General features: G+C 33.6%; 1 protein-coding gene and 1 pseudogene across 1 annotated transcript in view; one reads left to right on the forward strand and one right to left on the reverse strand.

Annotated features, from left to right (window-relative positions):
* The window catches only part of LOC145262843 (uncharacterized), a 244,232-nt gene that overhangs the window by 194,496 nt on the left and 35,527 nt on the right, over positions 1-14,209 (reverse strand). The gene's annotated exons all lie outside the window — the stretch shown is intronic.
* On the forward strand, positions 10,054-10,171 carry LOC145263729 (5S ribosomal RNA; annotated as a pseudogene).

Consider the following 14,209-nt stretch of genomic DNA (forward strand, 5'->3'; position numbering starts at 1 on the left):
GAGAGAGAGAGAGAGAGAGAGAGAGAGAGAGAGAGAGAGAGAGAGAGTTCCCTATGGATTAGGAAACGACTGCGCTGATTTTTGGGAAATTTCACACAAAGGTACTTGATGTGTCTGGGAGTGTTCTGGAAGTAGGTTTTGTATGAAATGCATCTTATCAGTATCAAAAATCGATAATCAAAAAAATCCGATTAAAGAAGGAAGTCCGATGTTGATCAAACTTAACACTTTTATACAACCAAACATCACAAATGCATTCAAGAAGTTCACCCCACAAGCAACAAGGTCTAGCCTATAAAATCAACTGTGGATTCTTTTATAAGACAAAGGCGCGTTCAAAATAAATGTTTTTTTCAGAGTACGATTGAGCCATGATACTTGACTTTTGTATGTTTAGCTTTAATTCGTGATTATGTAAAAAATAATTTCATAAAATAAACAGTTGGTTCTTTAATAAGACAGGGGCGCGTTTAAAATGAATGTTTCTATTTAGAGCAGAAGTGAACCACGATAGTTGACTTTGGCATTTTAAACTTTAATTGAACCCATTATTTCCAGTTGATTATATAAAATCAACTGTAGCTTTTCTACTGTGCAATGCAGACTAAAATGTATTGTGGACTAAGACACTGTGTGGAGGCATGTGAAGCTTCCTCCTTGTTTTTCTTGGTGGGGGGGTCTTAACAAGAGCAGACAATCAATCGATTTGATTAAAAAATTTGTGATTTCACCGATTTCTATAACAATAAAAGTATCAGAGGGTGGAACATTTATTAATCCTCATTCAATCCCGGACAATGTCGGATTTCCCTCCTAGTCCAAAATACAATGAATGTAAAAATTCAGTTTTATACGTTATAGTTTTATTAACATTATAAAAATAATCTTTAAAAGGCAATTATAAAATTTCTGACAACATATGGAGCAATAGTGATACAGAGATAGAGAAAAAGACGTTCTTTGAACATGCTGGTGCGACCCGATCAGGCTGTCTTAAGGTACCGGTTTCCGGACTTAAAATGTACCAAACATTAATATTATTGTTTTTATCCTTTCCCTTTGAGAAACTCAATTCTATTTTGCAAATCTATCTATCTATCTATCTATCTATCTATATATATATATATATATATATATATATATAAGTGAGGATGTATGTGTGTATGTGTGTATGTGTGTATGTGTGTACATTTCCCGACCAAATAACTCTGTCAATTTTCGGTGTACAGACTCGAAATTTGACATAAGGGGTATTCAGATTTGGGAAAATCTTTTTAATCGGTTTTCGCCCAGAAATTTTGCTGTTAAGGGATTAAAATTCAGCGATTTGACCTTGAGAACTCTACCATAATCCTCCGCCAATTTTAGGTCTAAACACTTGAAATTTTAGATACAGGTTATTTGGACATGGATCTAACTTCATAATTTGATTGAAGGCCAAAACAATACATGTTAAGGGGTCATAATAGGGGTCAAATATTTTTAAAAATTGACCTCTGCGGTCTCTACCAAATTACTCAGACAATTTTTGGTCTATACATTTGAAGTTTTACATAAAGTGTATTCAGAAATAGGGCAAGATTTTAATCGTTTTTTTGCAAAAATTTGGCTTCCAAAGTTAAAAAGATTTTACATTTGCGGTCTCTAGCAAACTATTAATCCAATTTTGGGTCTACACTTTTGAAATTTTGCATAAAGAGTCTTCAGACGTGCAGCAAGCGTTTTGATCATTTTGGGGGCAAAATTTTGGCTGCCAAAAGGTCAAAGTTGAAAGAGTTGACCTTTGCAGTCTCTACCAAAGTCAAAGTTCAACGATTTGACCTTTGAAAACTGTACCAAACGTCCTCCACTAATTTTGGATCTAAACACTTGAAATTTTAGATGTAGGTTACTTGGACATGTGTCAAACATTTTAATTTGATTTAAGCCCAAAACAATAAATGTTAAGAGGTCAAAATTGGGGTCAAAGTTTTAAAAAAATTGACGTCTGCGGTCTCTACCAACTTTTCTCTATGGTAGTTAAGGAAGCCTATTATATAGAAAGACATTACCGTACATATTCACACTTTTTAATATATGCATATGTACCTAAAGTTATTACCAGTGCATGGGGCCCGAGCGAAGCCGGGCGGAACTGCCAGTATATTTATATAAATAAACTGAAATCTTGAAATACTTTCAAATTACAAATTGTATAATACTGTAATCAAAGTCTATATAAATATCTGTATCAATATTTATAAGACACACCCAACCATATAAATGTAGTTCAATATATGAGATAGAGCAATAGTATAAACAAGCGGAGGCGGGGCCGTTTTTGCCCGGGCGCAAAACATGCTTAAATATGATATTTTAATTTGTCCAGATTTTGTATATATTATCATAGAGTCGTGATTTTAAAAGTAAAAAAAGATATATTTAAGTGCCATTAGCAAGAATCGAAACTATTGCATTCAAGGCTGATATTACCATTGTACCAACGTGACACGCATATAGACCATTAAAAAATCAAAAATTAAAAATAAAATAAGATGAATGTACAAAATGTTTAACGATTTATTCAATTTTGGCCCATTTTTGACCATTAAAAACAATTTTAACTGGCTAAAAACCCATGAAACAACGGCCTGTAAAAAATCCAACCATTTGATGTCCCTAGTGCGGCTCTGCAACTTTTAGTTTTGGAGGAGATAGAGTGTGAAAATATGGAGATGGACAGACAGACAGACAGATAGCCATGTGATTATAATTATACCATTCTTCATTGCCTTGGATCTTACGATTGCTCCCTTATTTTTCTTCAGTGAACCTACCTACACCATGAAATATCCTTTTTAATCTTGGTTTCTTTAAAACTGTACATATAAAAATTTTAGTTTCAATCTCGTATGTGCTAAATAGAAAAATTTATGACTGCCTATAAATAGTATTTTGCTAAAAGCATTTCCTCTGATGAGATTGGCCATTTATTAAAACTCCATGGATTAAGGAAAAAAAACTTAAAATTTTTGTATTGATTGTCAAATATAAAATTTGCTGTAAAATTTTTAATGATCAAGCTCTCTCTGATTCTCTCTCCTCTGATCTTCAGCACATGGTACAATTGGGAAAGAGGTGGCTGGTTAATTTTAATGCATCTAAAACCTAGCTTCTATCTTTACATCATCAACACTGCTCCCCGTCTGGCATCAATTAAAATGAATGGCTCTCGTCTTGGAGAGGCCTCATGTTTTGATAAGCTTCTGAATCTGACCTTTACTCCTGATCTGAAATGGAACACGTACATCAAATCTGTTGCCAAGGCTGCTAGAAAATTGGTTGGATCATTCTACTACTCCAGTAGATATCTCACTGCTAATGCAATTCTCTACCTCTATAAGAGCCAAGTATATCCAAGGATGGAGTACTGTTGCCATATCTGGGAAGGAGCTACCAGAAGCAGTTTATCCTGTCTTGACAGAGTGCAAAATAGACTTCGTGCTCTTTTCTCTTCCCCTCAAAGAAGAGATGTTGCGAGCCTGTCTTTGCTTTATCATTATTTTCATGGCAAATGCTCGTCTGAGCTCCAATCTATGCCCCCTCCTTGTCAAACTTTCACGAAAAACACTCGTCTAGCTGAAAACACAAGCAATAATTTCCCCCACTCTTTATCTGTGCCTAAACCTAAACAAAGATTCCATGAACAAAGCCTCTTTCTTAGAACTGACGCCTGTGAAACTCTTTTTCGTTTCCCTGCTTTTCATCTCACTACAATATGGTTGACTTCAAGTCCAACATAAATAAGTTCTAGATGAGACGACCCCTTAAGTAATCCAATTTATCAAACTTACACTACTAACGATTACTACGATATTGTCCCATTAACTACTGTACACTCATTAACCCTTATCCTTGAGTGACCTCTGGACCTTGATAAGTTGTGACATCTTTGTAAAAAAAAAAAAATTACAGAATTTAATTCCAAAGTATTAGTGGTCTGGCAAGGCCATAGGGGAGACAACTAAGTCAAAACATCCAAAGCAAAATTCATCCCAAAGCAGCAAAACTAAAGCTGGATTGCTAGGACACTTTATATATAAATGTAGGCATATTTTATTGGTTTTTAATCAATTGTCATGAAATTTTAACCATAGAATAGTGTTACAATCTTCTAAAAGCCTGCAAATTTTCATGTAGTTTTGGCGCATAGAACCAAAGATATGAACATTTCAATATTCAATTTGGTGATGAGTATAGATATATCCATATATAGAATACCACTTTTTGGGGCAATTTTATAAGTTTGAAATCTCAACAACTACTGATCTGAATTTAACAAATGAAGGTTAATTGAAAAGCTAATGGCCTGAATTGTATAGTGGGCTACATGACATTTGCCCTTAAGGTTGCACATTACTGTTTCAAAAAGGGGAGGATCACTTTTCTATATTAGGTTAAGGTAAAATGATCATCCTTTTTATGGCCATCTTGGCTGTAATGTAGATGTACGTTTTACATTAAATTAATGTAGAAAAGTGATCCCCCCACTTGATAATTTCTTTATGTCTTGAAAACTACTCGTTTCCTGGGATTTTTACTGTTATTTTCGTTTTCAGCACCCTCAAAAACCTACAATGGTGGTAATTTTAAAGGATTTTCGTGGGTGGAAAGACCTTTACCAATATTTCCATCATAGTCATGCACTAGCAGTATCAGAATTTTTGTAGGAATTTTTGACACCCCTAACACGAAACTGCGAATACAATATAAAAATCTCGTAATTTCTCTGTTAAAAGTGGGTTATTTATTTTCTTTATGGATTATACTTCCAAAATAAACTATTACAGTTGTTTTAAAAGTAATAAAAATATTTTTATTTTTTTTTTAAACAGTAATGAATTTTCCGAACTCAATATTTTTAAATTTTTAAACTCAATATTTTTAAATTTTTAAATTTTAAAAATCTATCAAAATTTTTCTATTGATTCTATTTTTACGATATTTTCAGGGTCAATGTGAAATTTTATGTTCTTTCCAATAAACCGAATATAATATTTTAGACAAACGTTTTTTTTTTTTTATTCACGGTTCCCCCCCCCCCAGTGTCTATTACAAAGAAAATACTTAATTTAGTCTCGGATAAGTACATAATTATTTACTCACAAATTGAAGAGAAAAGGTCAATACATAATATATTCAAATTTTAAAAAAAACGGACTTCGTGTTCTTGTAGAATTTTACCTGTAAAGTTTGAAGTTTAAAACCTTTTTTTAAACCACGTTATTTGTTTTTTCTTTTTTCTTTTTTTTTTTTTTAATGGAACCTTGGTCCTTGCTCCTTTAATTGAAAAAAAAATTAGGGCTTGAATTACATTTTTCGAGGAGTTATAAGCTTGGAAAGACAGGGGGTCGAATAATTCACGCCTCCAATTTTGTAAATGTCTAAAAATAATTAATTTCGACTCGGATAAGTACATAATTATTTACTCACAAATTGAAGAGAAAAGGTCAATACATAATATATTCAAATTTAAAAAAAAACGGACATCGTGTTCTCGTCGAATTTTACCTGTAAAGTCCGAAGTTTAAAACCTTTTTAAAAAAAAAACACGTTTTTTTTTTTTTTTTTTTTTTTTTTTAATGAAATCTTGGTCCTTGCTCCTTTAATTGAAAAAAAAAATTAGGGCTTGAATTGCATTTTTCGAGGAGTTATAAGCTTGGAAAGATGGGGTGGAATTATTCGCTATTTTCACAAAAAATTCTGATACTGCTAGTCATGCACCTTTACCAATATTACAATCATTAGTTTTGCATATGAATTACAAAATATCTAATATTTTCCCAAAACCTCTTACCTTGATGGAGGGGAGACTAAAACTTGCTGTTATAGTTTCAAATAATCTGAAATAACTGCAAGAGGAGACTTGATTCCATCTCCTTGCTATTATTTCAGATCATTTGAAACCATAGCAGCAAGTTTTTGTCTCCTCTCCATCAAGCCCAGAGGTTTTGAGGAAATATATATCAGTTAATTTTCTTTCTTCGCTAAAACATAATTCATAACTTTTATACCTAAAATCATATTAAATGGTGGTTTGGTTCTTGCTGATACACAAAGATGCCCAAGATACCATCTACCTAGGCCAGGGACCATGCCACGGATATACCATAAACCAAAACAGCCAAAACTTTTTCACACAGCGTTTCTTTGCTTGCTCTAAAGTTAATTTTTTATGACTTCTTATTTCAAAGTAAATAAAAGCAGAAATGAAAGAACGCATAAAAAAATGCTAAAGAATTTAATGATGGAATCAACCTACGCCAAGAATGATGCCTCCAATTATTTCCTCTGCCATTTTCTGATTTGAAATTTGAAAGAAAAGATGGATGTCTCTTTTCTGTGGGTGTGGATTATGCACTGAAATGAACCTGTGTCGGTGGTTTGGTGTTTGTTTTAATTTTTAGGTACATTTTTTTCCAGGATAGGTTGGTACCGATTCCACCAAGAATAAATATAAAGAATTAAACGAATTTAACTTTTGTATCTTTACTATTCAGTTTAATTACTACATATTGACTTACAGGTGAGTCAGTGTGTAGCAATCTGTTTGATTGTTAGACTCAGAAGAACTTTTCATCTAAAATCAGAACTCTAAGAGGTAAAACTACTTCGTTTTTACACACACAAAAAAATACTATTGAAGTGGAATAGAGTTAGATTATTTGGATTATTGGGACCACCGTTCTCATCTCGTGTGTTATCCTGTCAACGTTCCGGCCAATGTAACCTCCGATCTTCTTCAGGTGTACCTTGTCGAACTCTCTTGTATTTTTAGTATTGCTGTGGCATAACATATAAACTGCAAAGTAAATTCAGTTTAAGGTTGAAGGTTCAATCCTCAGTGTGGGTAATACTGTTATATATAGGTTTCATTTTTATTATTATTATTATTATTATTATTATTATTATTATTATTATTATTGTTATTGGTGTTATTGTTCGTTGTTAGGAAGTCTTATTAAGAGTGAGTCTTCAAGTCTTAGAGAGTCTTATTAAGAGGAATGTTGCATTCTGTGTTCGTGTTATGAAGAGATTCATATATATAAAATGTTCATACTTAGAAGTGTTAGTGAGGAGGTAGTATTGAGACAGTCTTAGTGTTCACATTGTGTATGTGAAGACATTTTAAAACACAGGATATATAAGACATATAATGATAATTTCACTTTACCTTTTTGGTAGAATTACAACACAAAGACGACGTTTATAAAAACACATGATGGGTTTATTTCTTCTCCGACCGGTCGTGGTTTTCTTAGTTAGGAATTCAAAGTTTTACATTCTATGTTTCAAAGGTGACCGTCTCGCTTCCAGACGTTCGACTCCCATCTCTGGACTCCAGCCTGTCATCTGTCGTCCTCAGACTCTCTCTCCGACTCCCTCTGCTTAACTCTAAAGTTTCTAACTATATCGAGAACTTCCCATTTTCCATGACGTCATACACATGTTAAAACATGTGTCTTCTTTCACGTGTTCTGGAAATGCGTGTCCAAAATTTTTCCTTTGTTTACAAAAGGAATTTCAACCTATATTTCCAGTAACCTATATTTCCAATATGTTAAAAACATGTTTATTAAATTATCCTATAGTTGCATTCCTTTTCTTAAAACTATTTTATCTCTAAGCTAAACAATGGTTTGTTTTTACATTCCATTTGCTAATTCTCTCTCCTAATCTATTTCTAAAGCTAAATTACGAGGTCCTAATTTTGTCTATCTATTTCATTTTCATTTTAACTAAATCTCTCTATTTTTATACTTACATTAAAAGGGGACAGCCCTTATCATGTAACAATACTAAGAATACACTTGTAAATCACTTGAGACTTCTATCCAGTCATGGCTGACGGAACGGAAACATACTATTTTCGTTGATTAAATAAAGGATTCAATTTAAAATTCCAAACAAATTCCCAAGTTCAACAGAAAGATTCTCAAGTTCGATAAAATATACCTGAAACAAGTCAGTGGTTACATCGACCAAGACATTGTGAGAACAATATTCAAGATGAGAGCAGTAATCCGAATAATTCAAATTATCAATCCTCATCTCAAAAATTCAGAAACATGTGGAACAGAGTTTATCCTTTGCATAAAGTATTGTTGCCACATGCTGGTGCACTAATCATTAGCCTCTCCCTCTTGGATAGGATGCAAAAATAAAAATGTCTCTAACCTAGTAGATCCAACACTATCTGCCAAGCTCCTGTTCATCACAGCGCTGCAGTGTTGCATCTTTCTACTTGCCCCAAAAAACTTATTTACTGTACTTGTACCCTCCCTCAACGAAAATACCCAAGACCTACTCGACTAGCAGCAAAATCCCACCTCTTCCTAGATGCCAGAAGATTTTTTATTCTGCATAGCTTCTTTCCTCAAACCGTTTGCCTTTGGAATTCCCTCTCTGCTACCTGTTTTCCCATAATGTAAACAAACATCTTTCTGCTAATTTCCCTGCCCAGGTTGGCCATTTATATCTGGACCCAATCACAGCAACCTTAATCACCGTAGTCCTAATCATAGTAGTCCCTTAAGTGGCAATACGATTTGTTTAGGACACACAAAAGTAAAAAAAAAAATTTTTTTTAAATTAATTAAGAAAAAATTTTTCTAGTGTTTTAAATTATTTATTTCGTTGCTTACTAGCAAGATAATGCAACTTTGCTCTAATTGAATGAGAATCACTATTATTTCCATGCTCATAACACCGTATTATTTATAAGTGGGTGCACGTACATATTCAACATATAGAGGGTAACAGTGTATTTATGGGAAAATTTTATATATATGATATAAATTTCAGCAAAATTTGATATATTAGCAGTTTTAAAAAAGGTTCACCCACCCCCAACTTCCTTATATTAGAGGACGTAGATATTCATAACTACTTCCATTGTCTTCCTCATAAAATTTTATACATATGATTAAAAGTACATAAAATTCACATTGTCTTCCACGATAAATTTTACATAAGAATACACTTTTAGATTTTATGTAGATTCTCTAACCTTTCAAACATCACACACACAGACACGCACACAGACGTACACATTGAACTTTGTATATAAAATATATTAAAGTTTTATTAATTTCTCATCCCCACAACTAAAACCCTTGTAATAGAAATAAAGGTAACAATAAATTTTAGAATTTGTTATTATTCAATGATAAACACACCTGGATACAATGCACAAAATTCTTAATAACCCTACCCCTGACACATTCCTCTCTTGAAACTGTCTTGGATTTGGCTGTGATGTCCGTCTTCAGTTCAAGAATAGTTTGGAGATTGTGTTGATAGACATATAGACATATTTTTTTAAATAACCCCACACATATACATTTGGGGATTTAATTTTCATTCAGGATAAGATCTCATACTGATGAGACGATCATCAAAGTGCCTCCATATATCATAGTAGTAGACCTGCATCGGTCAACCATCAGTAGCATCCCAGTTTTATGTTTGGCTGGAGCTTTCGAGGCTTTAGAAACTGTCACTTGTCTTTGTATCAAAACTCGTGCTTTGTCCCTGCTCCACTGGAGCCATCACTTTGTTCTGTGGGACCATCTCTCTGTTGCAACTGATATCATCTTCTCTCCTTATGTGAGGTGTTTGGTCAGAGATCCTCTCCACTTGGATCGGTATATCATTAAACATTGATGAAAGAAAGACTGTTGGGTATTCGTGGCTGAAACTGTGTGGACAAATCAGACATAGGCTGAATTTTATTTCTACCAAATATGGTTGGATTGCAGAAAGGATTTTAAATAACAATTCCAACAGTGACTTTTTTTTTTTTGCAGTGTCAGGGATTATTTCTCTTTTTCTTTTTACTTCCTAACACTTCGGGGGTGGGGGGATGTTGATAGTATTACACATGATAAGCCTAATGGATACTGTTACAAACTATGTAATCAACTATGTTGACTTCAGATCCTATCAAATTTATTTTGTTCAATTATGCAGCAGTATCACTGAAACTTTTGTTTACTTATGTTTGCCCTCCAAACGTACAACATAATCATGTTGACACACCGGTTCTCGTAAGATCATCAAAGTTAAGCAACGTTGAGCCTGCTCAGTACTGAAATGGGTGACCATTTGGGAATTCCAGGTGCTGTATGTGCTCTCTGCTTATCTCGGCATTATTTCAAGTCATCCTGGACTTCTCCTTGCCATTGGTCCCAAGCAGTGCCGGTTCAGGAGAGGTGTGGTTGAAGATTGCACAAACCTTACCTCACAATTACACGTGCAGAGATATCCATTGTTTCTTGAGACTAAAACAGAGGCATCGATCCCTGAAGCTGACAATCACCCCACCCCCAATCCAACTATGGGTGAAATAGCAATTTGATTTAAATAACATATTATCATCATGTTACCTTGATATGAGTATGATACAATGGATGTGTAATTTGAGACAGGCAGCAAAACAAAGAGTGTTGGAGACCCATGACTGAAATTTGGTGGACAAGTCAGGCATAGACTTAAATTTATTTTTACTAAATATGATCGGATTGTAGAAAGAATTATGGATTTTATTTATGCTTCCATGAGTTTCATTTTTGAGGAGATCACTCTTAATTACTCTTAAACATGATATTTTTATTCATGCAGATTGCGTATGTATTATTATAGAATCGATCCTCTATTGATTATTATATATTACGAGAATAATTTGCCCGGTGGACTAATTCTCAAAACAAAAACTAAAATAAAAATAATAATGATAATGTCGTTCATCAAATTCTGTCTGTGTTTGTTTACAATATCACGTCAGCTGATGTTTGGGCTTGACGATGTATACCCTGGAAAAGTCACTTCTGATTAATGTTTAGTTTTAAAATATGCAAACGAAGAAATGATTTACGGTAATTTTAAATGGAACCTCTTCTTTTATCATAAATTAAACTCATTAATAAGAAGAAATTAGAATAAGATGGTGAGGTACAACTGAGCTTTAACAGGAAATCATTCGATCTGTAGCCAAATGCTCTACCACTAAGCTATATCTCCAGATTATAATGGATCTTTTTTTTTAAGAAGAAATGATTTGCTTGAATATTATTATCTTCCTTTGCCGGTGTAACGTAAAATATTCCCCTGTAAAAATTATTTTTTTTATCTATAAAGGAAAAAAGCTATTTTTAAGATCGGAGTATTTCAATTTTTGATACTTATCGGATGAATTTCTGTACAAAACATATCTAAGAACACTGCCAAACATATAAATTAGCTTTGTGATAATTTTTCTTTTTTGTTATCTATAAGAGAGAAAGAATGTTTTAAGTTGGAATTTTTTTGATCTTCGATACTTATTGGATGAAACATATCTAAGAACACTACCAGATATATAAATTAGATTTGTGTGAAATTTGCAAAAGATAGGCTCAGCCATTTCGGAACCTATGAGGAAAGAATTTTACACACGCACACACACACACACAGTGGCTTTTATATAATAGTAGAGATAGAGATACTATGGGGGATTGCATTGAGAGAGGAGGGGCATTCTGTAATCTAAGAAATACGAAAAACAGGATGAGAGAAATCTATCCTAGTTGATTTAATAGAAGTTTCACTCAGGAATTCTGAAGATTTTATTTACTACAATAAAAGACACTTAAAACAAAAACTTAATAGGCCCAATGCTGTCTACACAGCTCTAGCCCCTGTCCCATCACTGAAATGTTGCATCCCTCTGTTTGTTTTGCAAGTAATTCAATGAACTTACTGCACTGGTACCCCTTCGACATAAATACCTCTGACCAACCCAACAATAAGCAAAATCCTATCTCTTAACTGTAGAGGTACCGAGATGCTGGAAGGATTTCTACTCTAATAGCTTATTTCCTCAAACTGCTAGCTTATGGAATTCCTTCCCTGCTTCTTGTCCCCTCCCCCCAGCCCCGACTGTACCAATATGCAGAAGTTTAAATATAATGTGCACAGACGTCCTGCTGCTCAACTCCCCACTTAGGATACCCCTATAAATATGGGTTCTAAAACATAATAGTAGCTTCTTCATGTCTCAGTGGTAATGTGCCTTGTTTAGGGTAAATAAAAGAAAGAGAGAGACTGTCACGAAATAAGATGAGGAAAACATTCTGAAAAACATGTATACGATGCATGTCAAGATTGTTTTGATGGTTTCATGTTAAAAGGTCAGGAGTAGAAACATGAGACGTGTGCAATTGTTGTTAATAAAAACAAATCAGTCAAGGTAAGTGCTTCCATTGATGATCTTCATTCTGACAGTTGATGCGTTCGGACATGATCACTAAGACCAGGTACTCTGATCTCAAAAAATGACATAAAAACAAAACAACCTGAATCAAATTTCAGTTTACCTTCTCTGACAAAAAAATAAAAAATAAAATAAATCCGACGGTTTGAGTTAAAATGGAAATGGACTTTATAGGATATGACAAATTTAATGTGTGTAGAGAAGCAAGGAATACAACACACACACACACACACACATAAATTAATCAAATTTAAAAATAAATAAATAAATATAATAAATATATAAAAATCTATATTATATTTCCCTTAATCTCTGTGTGTCTGTGTCTGTCCGTTCCACTTTTTTAAAAACTACTGAGCTGATCTTGATGAAATTTTGTATCGAACTAAGCACTATGAATAATTAGAGATTAATAGGGATGAATATGGATTAATCGACACAATACCAGAAGTTTTCTTGGAAAGTACTAAGCCGATCTGGCTGAAATTCTGCATGGACCTTAGTGATGATGAGGTGCAGCAAACTAAGCATTATGATATCCGTTCGATGCAGTTAGATATTAATAAGGATTAGTATTTAATGCAAAAATTATCACAAATTTAAGCATATTCAATCATCAATTTGTCATGAAGCATTCTTAGTCAACTGGCTATAACTTTTGCTCGTTTTTAACTGGCAAAAAGCCTAGTATATCTATACACTCGAAATATATATACAAAATATACATAGATGTCGTATTAGCAAAAGAAGAGGAGAAGTTAAAAGCAAAACAGAAAACAAGAGGGAAGCTAAAGGACCTAATTACCCAGTGTCTATGTTGTCAATATTATTTTTTATTGATAATAGCTTTAAATAGATAGGGGGAAGACATAATAGTTGTTTAATTGTGTTTGTTGAGTGAACTATAAAAGCTGATTCGATTAATCATCATGCCGATTTGTTTTGTATAAGTTCAACTAAAGTGACGTTTTTCAAATCAAAACATTGATTATATTCCATAATATGAGAGCATAAGGCGTTGAGTGTGTTGTTAGTTTTGATGACTCTTTTGTATTTGTCTGGGTAATTCCAATGTAGACTCTATCATAATCCAAACAAGGGATGGAATATTGGAATATATGCCAGCTTTGACTAGTGGTGTAGTGTCGAATTTAGTAGATCTTCGGACTATACCTATTATAGTAGACAAAGTTATTTTGGCTATCCTAATACCTAGTTTATCCAATTTTCTGGATTGTTAATGGTGTTAGTTGGTAAAACTAAATGTCTACTTATTATAGGGTTAATCGGTGAATTGTTTTGTTTGTGTTCTGAGATAATCTAAAGAACTCTTTGTTTAGTTTTGTATAAGATCTGTAGGGTACTATAAATTACCTTCCATGGAATGAGAATTGCTAAATGTCAATAATTATTACAAAAAATGGTGAAATAGATCTCAAATTGTTTATATATTTCTTACTTTCTCCACAGGGGAGATTAGACACAAGGCCAGGTATGATTTTGAAAAACAAGCACACTAGGATAAGCACACTGGCTTGCAAAATAATAATGCCTGAGCATCTTCGTCTGCATTCCGCAGTAGGATGGGGGTGGTCTTGGGCGATCATTAATAAACTGACCTCTTCTCAAAGAAAAGGTAAAGCCTAAAAAGATAAACCTGCTAAGATTGAACAGAATTATACCTTAGCCCCACAGCTAACCCTAACCACTGTCTTCTTTTTGAGTTTTGTTTTGAGGCAACATTCACTCCGAATTGATTAAGCTGGCCCCTTCCAATAAATTATTCACATCTTGCATGAAATCTGACCAAGCCCGGTGATCCATTGCCAACACTAACACTATTAAAAGCCAGTCATAATTGCAACGGCGAACACTGTAGATGGTTCAATCCAGAATCAGTTTGGTATCTTGCTTAAC

Source organism: Euprymna scolopes, chromosome 3 (assembly GCF_053919585.1).
Source record: "Euprymna scolopes isolate OS-2025 chromosome 3, ASM5391958v1, whole genome shotgun sequence".
Lineage (NCBI taxonomy): Eukaryota > Metazoa > Mollusca > Cephalopoda > Sepiida > Sepiolidae > Euprymna > Euprymna scolopes.